We start from the raw sequence: 15343 nt of genomic DNA, 5'->3' as shown, positions 1-15343 counted from the left end.
CTCAGCCTTCCATCCTTCCGAGGTAGGTAAAGTGAGTACCCAGCTTGCTGGGGGTAAAGTGTAGATAACTGGGGAAGGCACTGGCAAAGCACCCCGTAAACATAGTCGCCTAGTAAACATCGGGATGTGATGTCACCCCATGGGTCAGGGTGCTTGCACAGGGGACTACCTTTACCTTTTACCTGCTCATTTCAAGGGGATGCAGGATAGCCACAGTTTAGCAGAGAGGAATACTTCAACTCCAAACTTGTCACTCCATCCTAATGATATTGCCAAGTGATGAGACCCCATCTCACCATTCCTCATGAATATTGACAAGAGTTGAAGCTGGTGCAGTGGCTGCATAAGAATTCCTGCCCCTCTCAAGTCACTCGATTACCACAGGGATAGGAGTAGTAATGGCGACTACAAGACACAAGCAAGAAACTAGCAAATGCCGGAAGTAGGAAGGGAATGTAGTAAGTGTGGGTTTAGGCTAAATTCACATGTACCACTTGTAGAGCTTTTCAGCCCACCCCCTAACTGAGCTCGTATTGCATTTCTGAATCCACTGATAGCTCCGTAAGGAGGTTGGTTTCCGATTGCATCCCAGCCTTCCTGTCTAAGGGGCCTGAGCTCAGATGCAAAGAGAAATACTAGAAGAGACAGCTTGTCCCTTTAGGTGTAGCGTGCCAGGAAATGCCATTTCATTACAAGAGACCAGTAAACGTGTTTCCCCACCCTGCCAGCATAGCCAGGATTCTTCAGCAGGCAAGGCCAGTCACGCAAGAGATTTACCCTCCCAGGTAAAAATCTGGCAGGACTTCAGCATAAATTTCCTAACTTAAGGATAATGACAAGAAGCTAGTCAAAAGTGAAAAGTCTGGCAAGACAAGTTGAGAACTCCTTAGAGGGTTTTTCCACTGGTGTTCCCAAAAACAATGCCTTGGTGGTCCTCTGGGCAGATAGGCAGAAGAGAAATGTTGTAAATAAACAAACAAGTCCTGACTCACCCAACTTCTGGACTCCTTTTTTAATCAACCTGTGTTAACTTCCTGCTTGGGATGAGCAGGTCATGTGAGGCCCCACCTGAGGTTACATATGCATTTTCACAAGGAGGTGATAGACAAAATCACTGAGCTTAGAGCAACCAAGTCACATAAGCTTCTTGCTACAGCAGCCCCCTAGGGACCTAGAAAGAAAGCCACCACCATGAGCTTGCACTTGTAAGAATTAGCCCTAAGAAAAATCCAGATTGCACAGTAAGGGGAGGGGCTGTGGCTCAGTGGTAGAGCATCTGCTTGGCATGCAGAAGGTCCCAGGTTCGATCCCCGGCATCTCCAGTTAAAGGGACTAGGCGAGTAGGTGATGTGAAAGACCTCTGCCTGAGACCCTGGAGAGCCACTGCTGGTTTGAGCAGACAATACTGACTTTGATGGACCAAGGGTCTGATTCAGTATAAGGAAGTTTCATGTGTTCAATACAAAAATATGATACTGTTTTACAGTGAGTCAGAATGCTGGTCCACATAACCCAGCATTGTCTACTCTAACTGGCGGCAGCTCTCTAATGTCTTATGCCTCTTCCTAGCCCTAGTGACTGAAATCTTCAATTGGATAAAAAAGGATCTCATCTTTAAACATGTACTCTACCATTCTCAAATTTTCATATAGAATAGGCATTTTAGGAGTGACTGGTCACATCCTACATCTTCTTGCCCCGGAGAAGTATTGTGGTTTATGGCCATGCCTTACTGGCTTCCTGACCAAACTGCTACATCAGACTAAGGGGGGAAAGGTACAGGAGCTAATGGGGACATATACAGTGGAGGCTGAGCAATGGGCAATGAAATGCACTCACTGCCCCTTTGCTTGAGAAAATCCTTTGCCTTCCTCAAAGGCTGTGCCTGCAACTGGAGAAAAGTGGCAATGTGGAAATACATAACTGATCTGTGCAGATTATACTAAGTATCAACTGCATGCCAATGTACAACTGAGACATGGTCATTCACACTGCACACAACCCTTCCTTCCAGTTCCTGCCACAACAGAGTGGTAGCAGCAAAGAGAGCAGATGAAGCTTAAGTACTTGACTGAGAGGGGAATAATTCTCTTACTTACTATATGGGATGGGAGGAGGGAAGGCAGCATATAGCCTGATCTCGTCAGATCTTGGAAGCAAAGTAAAGTCAGTACTTGGGAAGGGAGACCACCAAGGAAGACTCTGCAGAAGAAGACGATGGCAAACCACCTCTGCTTCTCACTTGCCTTGAAAGCCCCTTGCTGCAATCACCATAAGTCAGCTGCAACTTGACGGCACTATACACACACACATGGAAAGGGATGAAGCTGAAGCAGTTTGTATGTCTGTAGTCATCCCATGTGCTGACCTGGTTGGCCCAGGCTAGCCTGATCTCAAAAGCTAAGCAGGGTCGGCCCTGGTAGTATTAGATGGGAAACCACCAAGGAATACCAGGGTCACTATGCAGAGAACAACAGTTGGTTTTTATACCCCAATTTTCTCTACCTTTAAGGAGTCTCAAACTGGCTTACAATTGCCTTCCCTTCCTCTCCCCACAACAGACACCTTGTGAGGTAGGTAGGGCTGAGAGAGTTCAGAGAGAACTATGACTAGCCCAAAGTCACCCAGCAGGCTTCATGTGTAGGAGTGGAGAAACCAATAGGGTTCTCCGGATTAGAGTCTGCCGCTCATGTGGAGGGGTGGGGAATCAAACCCAGCTCTCCAGATTAGAGTCTACCGCTCTTAACCACTCCACCTCTCTTAACCACTTCTCCAGGCAATGGCAAACCACCTCTGAATGTCTCTTACCTTGAAAACCCTGTGGGACCATCATAAGTCAGCTGTGACATGTCAGCAAAATATATATATATATATCCCTTATAGTCTTGTAAAAGGACAAGGGGAAGGAACTAGGAAGCAGCCAGCATTCTTATCTGTCCATCCCTATCCAATTTTGTTTCTCAAGGGCATTATGCATTATTAATTCTTGTACAATCAATGTACATAGCACTTTGTTATATTAAATAAGATAAATTCCTGCTGTACAAAGTTATACAATGGAGGATGGAAATAGCGTGGATAGTTGAAAGTACTGCAAAGAACTTACAGAAACACCCTTCTTTTAAGTTCTACACCCAAAGAAGGTCTCAGATTCTTGGACTGATATTTATGCTACCACTACTAAGCCTTTCTTTATACCAAGGTGACTTTGGAGGCCTAGCAAATTGTATCTGGTAGTACTCAGATAGACTAGTACTCAGTATTTATTTATTTTGGTGGTCAGAGACTTTTGGATACCCTGCTCCAAACTCAAGCCATGCTGCTTCTTTAGAGGCCTGGAACCAGACAGGAAGGAAGGGGCAGGGTAGGAGGAATCACTTAATTATCCAGGCAAAACACAGGGGAATGTTTGGGGGTTGTTGTTTTTAAAAGAAAGAAACAGAATAGCATTAACCTAGAAAACATTAAGATTTTCTCTAAATATCTTACTGGGTTGTATCCTATCACTGTTCCATTGGTGGAAGCAGATATTCCCCCTTCCTTCCCTTTCCTTAGTATTTATCTATTTACTTCATTTATAGCCCACCTTTCTTGATGGGACTCAGCAAGATCACCCCACCTCCCACTGGCATAGGAAGACTGGTGGTACACTACTACACACTCTATACACTGAATACACCTCAGTCTATCAAATGAGATTCCTATATGTGTATGAACAATAATGCTCTAGATCAGATATCTATAGTCCAGCTAAGATGATACAAAACGGAGGAGTTTTTTTATTTTTCTAATCCACAGATGAACAACTTCTCTGTTCTTGGGATCAACATATTATCTAGATGTGGATCCAGGGGTTAGAAATATACCTTGATGCCCCCCCAAGGGTACACATGCTTTACTGTAATGTCATTGAGTAATTATCAGCTGGGCATCACATACAAAACCCAATTAATGAAGCAACACTAAAATTATATCTCAGAACTTTTCAAAACATTTCCCTTTTTATTACAAGTGAAACTATGAGCAACATTTGAACAAGTCTTGATTACATATGATAAGGCTTCCAAAAATGGGACCACCAATTAGCTTTACCTGTCCTCCACCTAGGCAATGCTAGGGGAAATGTCTGAGCAAATGTTAAATAGAATATGTTTTTAAACAAAAACTTAAATTTTACTAGAACAGAAGGGCACATCACACATGTAAATAGGGTTGGAAGAAATTGAGTAGGAACTTCATACAAACAGGAAGACAGATGTACTGTTTCAAAAGTTCTCTGTAATGGGCTGAACTGCATAATGGGACTCCAAGAACCATTTTAAAATATACACAATAGATTTCATCCCCCCAAGATTGCAGATTTAAAAATCCCACTGTTACTTTACGCCGACGATGCCGCCATTCTATCTTTCACAAGGGTTGGTATATTAAGATACTTGCAATCGTTTGCTGATTATTGCAAACATAATAAATTGCAAATTAATTATGCTAAAACAAAAATTTTAGTTTTTGCTAAAAGCTGGCATCCCTCAAAATGGTCCATTGATAATGTGCCAATAGAGCAGGTCAATACATTTAAATACCTGGGTCTTACCTTTAATTACAACTTATCCTGGATACATCACAGAAATAATGCCATTAATTTAGCTAAATGCTCAACCTCACAAATCAAACGATTCTTCTATTTAAAAGGGAACCAATATATACCTGCAGCTATTCGTGCTTTTACTGCTAAGGTCCTGGCACGATTATTGTACGGAATACCTATTTGGATAGAAGCACTGAACAAAAATTTGGAAGTTGTGCAGACTTCTTTCCTTCGTCAAATACTAGGACTCCCTAATTGTGTTCCATATCAACCCATTCATAGTAAAACTGGAGCGCTGACTCTAGAGACCAGAGTTTAGCTTTTAACTTTTAAATACTGGATCAAGATTCATTTTTCTTTAAATGAAAATTGCCTCATTTTCTTTTTATTAAGAGAAGCTACAAATATAGAGTGGTTTACACTTATCTCAAAGAAATTGAAAACCCTGGGAATAGACGTAGATAATCTATTGATGCTGGACAGTCAAACCATTTTCCGAGTAATTAAACAAAGACTGTTAGACCATGAAAGACAAAAAATCTTGCCCGCAATACCTCCATCTTGTTCTCCATCCAAATTAGGTCTATCTTCTAATTTTGGTTTGCTCCAGGGTTATTTCTACTCTTTAAGTGATCCCTCCCTTCGTAGGGCTTTTACACTAGCAAGACTAAATGCCTTCCCGTCGGAGGTCTTATTTGGGAGATTTAATAATACCCCCTTGGAAAGGAGAATTTGCTGTTGTGGCATGAATCAGAAAAATTCCATTCATCATATTTTATTGGAGTGTGAATTGTTAGTCCATTTATGCACCAAACATTTAATGCCGTTAATTGTAAACAGGAATTCTTCTCCTCATTCCCTTTTTAGATTCCTAATGGTTACGATTCAGAAATTACAGAAACAGAAGCCATGTTTTTGAAGTACGCCTCAATGATTAAGATCAAATCAAAAATACAATAGCTGATATCATCATTTGTGTATTTTAGATACCTGTTTTATATGTATTCCAAATTCATCTTATGTTGGCATACTCCATTTTATCTATGTCTATTGATATTTTATTATCTGATTAACCATGGAATGTCCTGAACGACTTGCTATGCCAATAAAAGTTTTGAATTGAATTGAATTGATACACAATAGATTCATTACAAAATGGATGCTACATTTGTCCATTGAAGTAACTAGCATTATTAGGGTTGCCAACCTCCAGGTAGTAGCATGAGATCTCTTACTATTTCAACTGATCTCCAGCCGATAGAGATCAGTTCACCTGGAGAAAATGGCCACATTGGCAATTAGACTCTATGGCATTGAAGTCCCTCCCCTCACCAAACCCCACTCTCCTCAGTCTGCGCCCCAAAAACCTCCCGCCCATGGCGAAAAGGGACCTGGCAACCCTAGGTATTAGGCCCTCATTGTCTCTAGGTTAGCAGGGTTCCAAAATGAATTTGTAGAGATCAGAGGGTTTTTTTGTTGATACGAACAAAAAATGTTTAAAAAAACCAAGCAGAACACAAGCTGGGTGGGTAGAGTAGAAACATTAGAAAACCCCTTTAATGAAAAACAATCCTAAAAAAAGCTTTGGGCTTAAAATCATATTGTTATTATTGTAGTCCAGCTACATTAGAGACTCCCAACCATACTACAACTAATCTCAATATTTGTTTCCTATACTTTATTTTGATTGGTGCCATGCAGAAGAGAGCCAAGCATTTCAAAGTATGAGTCCATTCCAGATATCGAGGGAGCTTCCACAAACTACATCCGGAAGAACATGACACTGGCTAAATTGTCTCCCATGTATCGTTATTTGGTCAGGGATATAGAAAATAGAGAATGGAGGCCCACCCTGGAAATGCGGGGAAGTGAATGTAGACAGAGGTAACTCCCTTCTCCTCTCAAAACCAAATGAACTGCAGTAAACAACACTGAAGGGGATGATCATGCTTTGTGTTTGTTCCATACTTATGCGGTTTGTTATTTCAGAGATCTTTCCTTCACCATTTCCCACCATTTTTCTCCCTGACATTTTATTTTATTTATGTTATTTATAGTCTGCCTTTCTCACTTGGACTCCAGGTGGATTACACAGAGTGAGTCAATATAATCGACAGAATATGTCATTCAATAAGCAATACAATAGGGTTGTTTGTAGAACCAAGCAGAAATCTAGAGATCAGATTTTCTTCACCAAAAAAAGTGTAATGTTTCATACCTCTTGTAAGCATACTTTTAAATAATAAACTGTATTATTACTTGGTCATATAAACATTCTTCTTACATTTGCTATCACAAAGTCTTCCACACAACAACAATTCTCTGTAGTTCCTTCGTTGCTGTTGCAGCTGCCAATTGAGGAGGAGGGAGGGGGTAATCGGTAAGTGACAAATCATTGGTAAATGGCTCACCTGCGGCTTATCTCTCCCACTTGGAACTCATTAACTATAGGAAGGCCTACACTTTAGCCCGATGCCAAGCCCTGCCATTGGCAGTTTTAGATGGAAAATATAAGAAGATCCCAAGATCTGAAAGGCTATGCCCTCGTAGGACAGGTGACATAGAAACTATTGAACATGTATTGTTCAGCTGTCCATTTTATCATAGGGCTCATACTAGACTTATTGCTCCCCTGATCAGTGGATTCCCAGATAAGTCGGCTGAGTTCCTGTCTAAGAAGCTTCTGATTGGGGAGACTCCTCATCTTTCACTCCCCACTGCTAAATTCTGTGCAATCGCAATTAAAATACGAAAAAATAGGGCAGAAAAAACTGTTAAATTCTTTTATACTTCTATACTTTTAGTAATTTTAAGTTGGCAAGCCACTTTTGTGTTATGCACTAATATTTTATATCTTATTAATACCAGATTTTTATCAATTTTTGTAATTTGTAATAGTTTTTAGAGTTTTATCAAGTTGGACAATCTGATATACTAATTTCTGGCTGGTCAAATAGACCATATCAATAAACTTACTTACTATTGGTAAATGGCAAATCAATTACTAATTTACAAATAAACCCTTCAAAATCCCCTTGGTAGTGTTGGGGTGGTGGATGTTTGCTAAGCGAGACATCATAGAACATGATGCCAATGTGGACATGACTGGAAAAGACTAGACTTTCCCATCCACATGAACACATGAAGCTGCCTTATACTGAATCAGACCCTTGGTCCATCAAAGTCAGTACTGTCTACTCAGACCAGCAGCGGCTCTCCAGGGTCTCAGGCTGAGGTCTTTCACATCACCTACCCGCCTAGTCCCTTTAACTGGAGATTCCAGGGATTGAACCTGGGACCTTCTGCACGCCAAGCAGATGCTTTACCACTGAGCCACAGTCCCTCCCCATGGCAGCCACCCCCAGCTTTGATTCAACTTACCAAAAGGATAGCCATAATGCAGTTTTAGGGAAGATCACATTTCATATCAGCACCAAAGCTGGACCAAACTCCCAGTGTGGAAGCAACCTCAGATAACAATGAAGAGTTAAATTATGTGATCTTATTTTAGTTATTGTTCATTGGCATACACCTACCCTCTGCACAGCGCAGAGTTGCCATGTTCTCCTTCATTTCCTTTCTAGGTGCACGGTAAGGAATGGATAAAAGCAGTGCAGAGCAGCGCTTGGCCAAATTCAGCCCCTTGAGGATTATCAGCTGGCCTCCCAGCTGCCGGTGCAGAGGCAAGAGAAGTGTGTGGAGGAGGCAATGTAGCTTTGTGGCTTGCTAGCTGTAGAGTTAATTATGCTTCCTGATTTCATGGAAAGGAACAGGTGTTCTAGTCTCCGTGCAGCATGTCCCTGGATCTGCCCAATGGCTATGGAAAAGCAGAAGGAGACCAGAGATGGAGGAAGGATTACCTCTTTGTCCAACACAGTTTTCCTTGGGCAAACAGACAAGCTAGATTGGGGCCCCCAAAATCTCTCTTCTTAAGTGCCTCAGACTAAATGGAAAAGAATTGTCTACAGTCTGCTGGTTCCAAATGTGGACTCCTTAGCAGAGGGAATGTATTGTATTTCTTCATTTGTCCCAGTATTGGCCCACTAACACAGAAACTTGGTCAAGTAAGAGGGGGAAGTAAGGAAGTGTTCCCTCCTTAAGCCAGAGCTGGTTCAATAAAACATTGTTATTCTAATTGTCCCAATACAGTGGAAGCAGTCAGAAGTTTTAGAGAGTCCCAAGTGCATTTAGAGTGGCATGTAGACAAGTTACCTGCCATTCTGTCCCCATATCTCTCTGGCCAATCATATAGCTGCTTTGTACATTATTAGAAGGCCAGTTTAGAAGGCTTTAAGAGGGGAGAAGACATGTTCATGGAGAGGGCTATTCACGGCTATTAGTAAAAATGGATACTAGTCATGATGGATACCTATTCTCTCCAGGATCAGAGGAACATGCCTATTATAGTAGGTGCTGTGGAACACAGGCAGGATGGTGCTGCTGAAGTTGTCTTGTTTGTGAGCTTCCTAAAGGCACCTGATTGGCCACTGTGTGATCAGACTGCTGGGCTTGATGGTCTGATCCAGCATGGCCTTTCTTTTTTCTTTCTTTTTATGTTCATTCCATTATTTCTGGCAACGGTGGCTGGTGATTCTTGCCAGAAATGTAGCCCTATGCTCCTGCGATAGCATGTCATCCTGCATTGACACATACCGCCTGTGCATTGATGCAATTGACAGAGCAGAATTTTGTACCTTCCTAAACAGTTACTAGGGTGTGTGACAATAGCTGACAGGACTAGGTTACAAATGTGTCCAAACTAGCCAGAGAGATGTAAAGGAAGATTTGCATTTTTAGCCATAGCACCAGTGTACAACAGGCAATAGTTTCTGAATTGACTGAATAGCAAGTGAAGCACTAGATAAAAATATAAGAACACATGGTAATCTCTTGGAGGAAGGAGCTGATTAAGGCTATAGCCACCTTGAACCATAAGAAAAGGCAGGGTATAAATGTTTTAATAAATTAATAAATACAATAGGTATTCAGGCAGCTTCTTGTTTTCTGCCAAACTGTTTAATAGCATTGAGACAGGAGTGTACACATCCATTCCTTGAACACACCTGTTTCTTTTCTAGTGATTCCTTTTGATAAGGTGCCTTTCCACAACCCCACCCCTAGATTGCTCTTGAAAGCTCTGAGCTTCAAAATAAATTTGGGGATTAAGCATGTGTGCTTACCGAAGGAGGTGCAGAAGGAAAAAAACAGGGTGTGTACAAGGGGGAAATTTTCCCTTTGAAGACGTCTCATGCACTCCCCCAACCTCAAGTTCTTCCCCCTCACACACACATGCTTCATTCTACATACCAGTAGCAGACAAACTATTTAGAGTATGGGAATGGATTGTGGTTTATCCACTTTACACAGCTGGTGACTTAAATGGAGTTTCATGTACTTTACGAAATACGATCTATCAAGCTGCCACTTCCAGTTCTTGTAACTTAAATATTCCTCAAGTCTGCAGATGCCTAGAGGCTTAGTAAAGAGCACTAGTAAAGTGGCAGAGTGTGTCCTAGCAGGGAGAGGACAAACTCTCTATGGCACCCAATTGGCCTGCACTTGAAAGAAAAGCCTACAAACTATGTTTGGTGCTAGTTCAATGTTTCTGACAAAAACACACTGAGCCCACTGTTGTTCAACGTGGCAATACGAAATCTGTCAAGAATGGATTCACCACTACAATTGGTTATATTATAAAAACAGGAGTGAGACACAGACACTTTCTTCTGCAGAATCGGCCCAAAAAGAATAAGAGATGTGGATCAGAAACATGTCAATCTAATGACTCATGCAACTTGTTCCAATTGGTGATGTACATTGCCTTCCGCAGCAAATAAATCCATTAAATTCAATAGGGACTGAATTAATCTTGGAAGATACGTTTCCATCAGCTGTGTATGTAGGTTTCTCTTGTTGGATGGAGACAGTCTTGTGAAAATACTAGTTATTTTTATACAGACCTTCACAGTACTTAGGATGATGTGTAGATAGGGTTGCCAAGTGCCAAGTGGTGGTGGGCAAACCCCGGCCAATCCACCTGGCTGCCCGCCGACCAACTGAGGGTCGGCGGGCAACGCATGCACACGCGCCTGCCCCAGGCAACACGATACTTCCAGATTACACCCGGAAGCGCTGCATCGCAACGGGCCGTTTACCACTCAAACTCCCAGTGAAAGAGGACAGAAACACAGTTATTATTACATCAAACAGTAACTTGATGGTTCTTGTAGGTTATCCGGGCTGTGTAACCGTGGTCTTGGAATTTTCTTTCCTGACGTTTCGCCAGCAGCTGTGGCAGGCATCTTCAGAGTAGTAACACTCTGAAGATGCCTGCCACAGCTGCTGGCGAAACGTCAGGAAAGAAAATTCCAAGACCACGGTTACACAGCCCGGATAACCTACAAGAACCAATGAACTCTGACCGTGAAAGCCTTCGACAATATTTAGTAACTTGATGGTTCACTGACAATAATGAATATGGTAAAATCAGACCAACCACAAGTTAGAGGTTTCTCTATACTCTGGGGATACACACACACACACACACACACATGGAGTCCAATTGCCAAAGTGGCCATTTCCTCCAGGTGAACTGATCTCTATTGGCTGGAGATCCATTGTAATAGCAGGAGATCTCCAGCTAGTACCTGGAGGTTGGCAGCCCTACCAGACACTGTCACTCAGCATGGCTGGCAGATGGCAAAATGAGGGTGTGAAGGTCGGGATCTTTAAAAAGCTGTTCAAGCAGAGGTAGCATGATGTAAAGCTTGACCGGTGTGGTCTCTACCCCAACTCATCATCATCATTTATTTATTACGGTCAAAGACCAGCTTACACAAAAAGAAATATCATAAATAATTAAAAATGTCTAGTATTTGATCAAGTAAAACAAAAATGTAGTTACAACAACTCTTGGTAAAAGGGTCTGTTTAACATAAAAGACATTATGACAGCTTCTTCTGCCTTAATACACATGCTCAAGAATGCCTGTTAACTAAAAAGCAACTAATAGCCAAGTTTAAACAGTACAAAGCCAAGAATCTTAGTTCAATTCCCTCGGATCTTCATATTTTAAAGCAACAATATAAAAATTTAATAAAAATGAAAAAGCGAGAAGCTACTAAAACTGCCTGGCTTCATCTTATCCTGGCTGCCAAACTCAAAAATTCCTCCCTTTTTTGGAAAATTGTTTCTGGTGGTATGCAGTCAGATCATTCTGACTCTATTTGTGAGTTACCAGCAGAATGTTGGGAGGTGCATTTCACAGCAATATACGCCTCAGATCCCACACAGGAGGCTCCCTTACCCTTTAATCTGGAAAATTATCCACCTTGGCATCCAGTTACCAGCGCACAAGTTAAAAGGTTGATAGGCCAATTAAGACTGGGGAAAGCACCAGGGAGTGATTTGATTCCCCCAGAATTGATTAAAACAGACATAGACTGGTGGGCACCAGTCCTTGCAAAGCTTTTCACTTATATAGACCAAACTGCACAGATTCCCAGAGACTGGGGCCTGGCCATTATTATTCCAATCTATAAAAAAGGGTTGAAGTCAGATCCATCAAATTATTGCCCTATAAGCCTTCTTAGTGTGGTGAGCAAACTTTATGCTAGACACCTGACCTGGAGGTTCTGGGACTGGCTTGATAGAGAGGAGATTCTAGCAGAAGAACAAGCTGGATTTAGAAGAGGCCGCTCCATAATGGACCAATGTCTGATTCTATGCCACTTGGTAGAAAAATATACTGACAGACAGCGGGGGGGGCCTTTATACAGCCTTCATTGATTATAAGATGGCATTTGATAGCATTTCACGTACCCCAACTCTCTACCTAACAGACTTAACCCAAGTAGCTTTTGAATGAATAAGTTCAGCACCCATGAGGGAAACAGAAAAAAGAACAGTAACTTTTATTTTCTCACAGCGATATGGGAACAACGTGCTTCAGAAAAGAGGTCAGAAACATATTTACAGTTGTAACACAGTTGTGCTGTGCCCCTTCATTTGTTAGGTTACGATTGATAATTTAGGAGTGTAAAGAGAGGTTAGCAGCCAAATTTGTATTTTAGAGGTGAATATTGACCTCTCCTTAACCTCCGGATTTTCACAGTGTAAATGTGAGCTCCTCTGAGAAACTACAAGTCTTCTACTAGTTTCCCTGAGAAATAGGAGTTTCAAGACAGCTGCTGTCTCTTCCTCAAGCTAGTCTGCTCTATCACAAAAGACAGGTTCCACAGTCTCGATGCAAATGCTATCTCCACATAATTCACTAGTTTAGCCTGCTTAAGCACAAGGCAAAGTCAGAGTCTCTCTTTCTCTGAAGGTTCGGACCCTATCCAATCTGCACGGATGGGGGAACAGCTTTTTCTCTCTCACTTCTCCCTCCCATCTGGCTCCTCCAACCCTTCCAGGCATCCTGATTGGCTACTAGCAGCTCTACTCACACACCAAACAGGAGTAAAGGGGCTTGGTGCTTATTAGAAAGGGGCAGGAGGGCTGTGGTGGCAGCAACCGCACCCAGGCTGCTCCCGCTTCACCTCAGGCCTTGCAAGATGGCAAGGAGGAGGCAGCAGTGGCTAGAGGAGAACATTGGCCTGTGAAGCCCATCCTTCACAGAGTTGCTTAGCTCTGGGAGACATGCTGCTTACTGCTTCTCCTCCTGCCGTAGGGTTGCCAACCTGCAGGTACTAGCTGGAGATCTCCTGCTATTACAGCTGATAGAGATCAGTTCACCTGGAGAAAATGGCCCCTTTGGCAATTGGACTCCATAGCATTGAAGTCCTTCCCCTCCCCAAACCCTGCCCTCCTCAGACTCCACCCCAAAAATCTCCCCCCCCCCAGTGGCGAAGAGGGATCTGGCAACCCTATCCTGCCACCGCTGCCTCCTGCTTGCCATCTTGCAGGGCCTGAGGTGAGGTGGGAGCGGCCTGGGTGCTGTTGCTGCCACCACAGCCCTCGCTTACTTCGGCACTTCTTTTGTTCCATGACTGGTATCCCGCCAGCTCTAGCAGTAATGGCTGTATTAGCCCAGGCAGCTCCCATCCCATGTCACTCTCCCAGCCAGGCTATTTGGTGAGGCCAGCAGAGACAGCTGGTGCTTGGGCAAGGCTAGGAGGAAGAAAGGGAAGAAAGATGGAGGGCAGGAAGACAGTTGTTGCAGCTTCCCTTTGGCCTCCTGGAAAAAGGCACACAGGAAAGAGGAGGCTCTTGTTGGGATTTTGGCACTCTCAACACCTCAAAATCTGTCTGGCACCCTAGGCAGTCACCTAGGTTCACCTGATGGTCAGACTGACCCCGACCATGACATGGTGTTTACTATTTTTTCTATCATTTTAAAATTATTTACCCCTCAGCACTTCAACAACGTGTTTCTTTATAAGGAAAAGAACACAAAATCTACATGTTGCACATCAAAACTCAAGCCAAAACTAAAATTAAAATAAAGGTTTCAATCTGGAAAAAACTTGACATTTAAATATATATATACACACACATTGCTGGCAAGAAGACAATGTGCTCAAAGCTCTATCCATTAACAGAGTTCCTAAGGATTTTGAGTCACAACTAAGAGCATCAGTAAAAGCTTTTGTTGCTATGACCCATCATCAAACAAGTAACATCCTTTTGTAGCATGAGAACTTTAATCTTCACAAGACTCTCAGAGCCAGTTCTAGGCAGCAACCAAATGTTACAAGAAGGGTTCTCTGAGCTGTACTTTCTGCCCTGTTTCTGTTTACAGCCTCTAAGTTTGATGTGTGAGGCTGGAAAACTATAACTTTGGGGTGGGTGCGTTGCAGAGATACCTCATAGGTTGGGGACCAACTTAACAAAGACTCCAGGAGCATCAGAGATGGAGGCAGGCTGCTGAAAGATTACACCCCAGTGTACCACCTCTAGCACGATGCCCTTTATAGGATACCCTTTATGGCTAAAGGGTCATAAGTAGCCTTGTACACCAGGGTGGTAGATTCCTCCCCTCAAAAGACTGGTTGATACACTGCCAGTGGAGGCCTTTACAGAGCATTGATTTTCACACCTTTGGGTGAGAATCAAGTTACAGAAAAACAGAAACATCCAATAGCCAGTGGCCTTTCCTTTAATTTATAAGAGAGTCTCACTCCCTGAACACTGCCAAGAGGTGCACTCAGGCTTACTATAAACTTTCTCTTAAGACTTATGTTGCAGGTAGCTGCATTGGTCCAAAGCAAAATATGTTTTTAAATCCCTGTAACACCTTTTATTATGAGCGATTGAAATGACACAAAACAGCATATAAACTTTTGAGCTCTCCAGAAATGTTCATCAGGATGGATTAAAAAAAAAAAAGTATTTACAGGCTATGATCTTAAGGTCTCTTGCTCTCATCCTGTGTAGAATGTCTGGTCGATTTCAACAACTAGTGGGGCTTGTATCGCACTTTTGGCCTTCGAGAAGAAGAAAGGAAAACAATGATAGCCTCCAACTTCAAATATAAAAAGCAATGCTGAATCAAATCTCTCTCTAATACCAAACAAAACACTCAGGTCTCTTGAAAGTCTAAGAGCAGAAGGGGGGGAAAGACAGTTGTCTTATGAACAATAGCAAATCTTGGTTTTAGATGATGCACTAGGTAAAAACCAGCTTCATAGCCTTCCTTTACACATGAGTATCTTTGACCTTGTCCTGCTCCCTGTGTTGATTCCTACTGCGCGCGCTACTCTTCTTCTTCTTCTTACCCTCCCCCCTTTATCTGGTCTTCTCCTTGTACTTTTA

Source organism: Euleptes europaea, chromosome 3 (genome assembly GCF_029931775.1).
Source record: "Euleptes europaea isolate rEulEur1 chromosome 3, rEulEur1.hap1, whole genome shotgun sequence".
NCBI lineage: Eukaryota > Metazoa > Chordata > Lepidosauria > Squamata > Sphaerodactylidae > Euleptes > Euleptes europaea.
The sequence above is the reverse complement of the archived record's forward strand: the minus strand, read 5'-3'. Positions refer to the sequence as shown.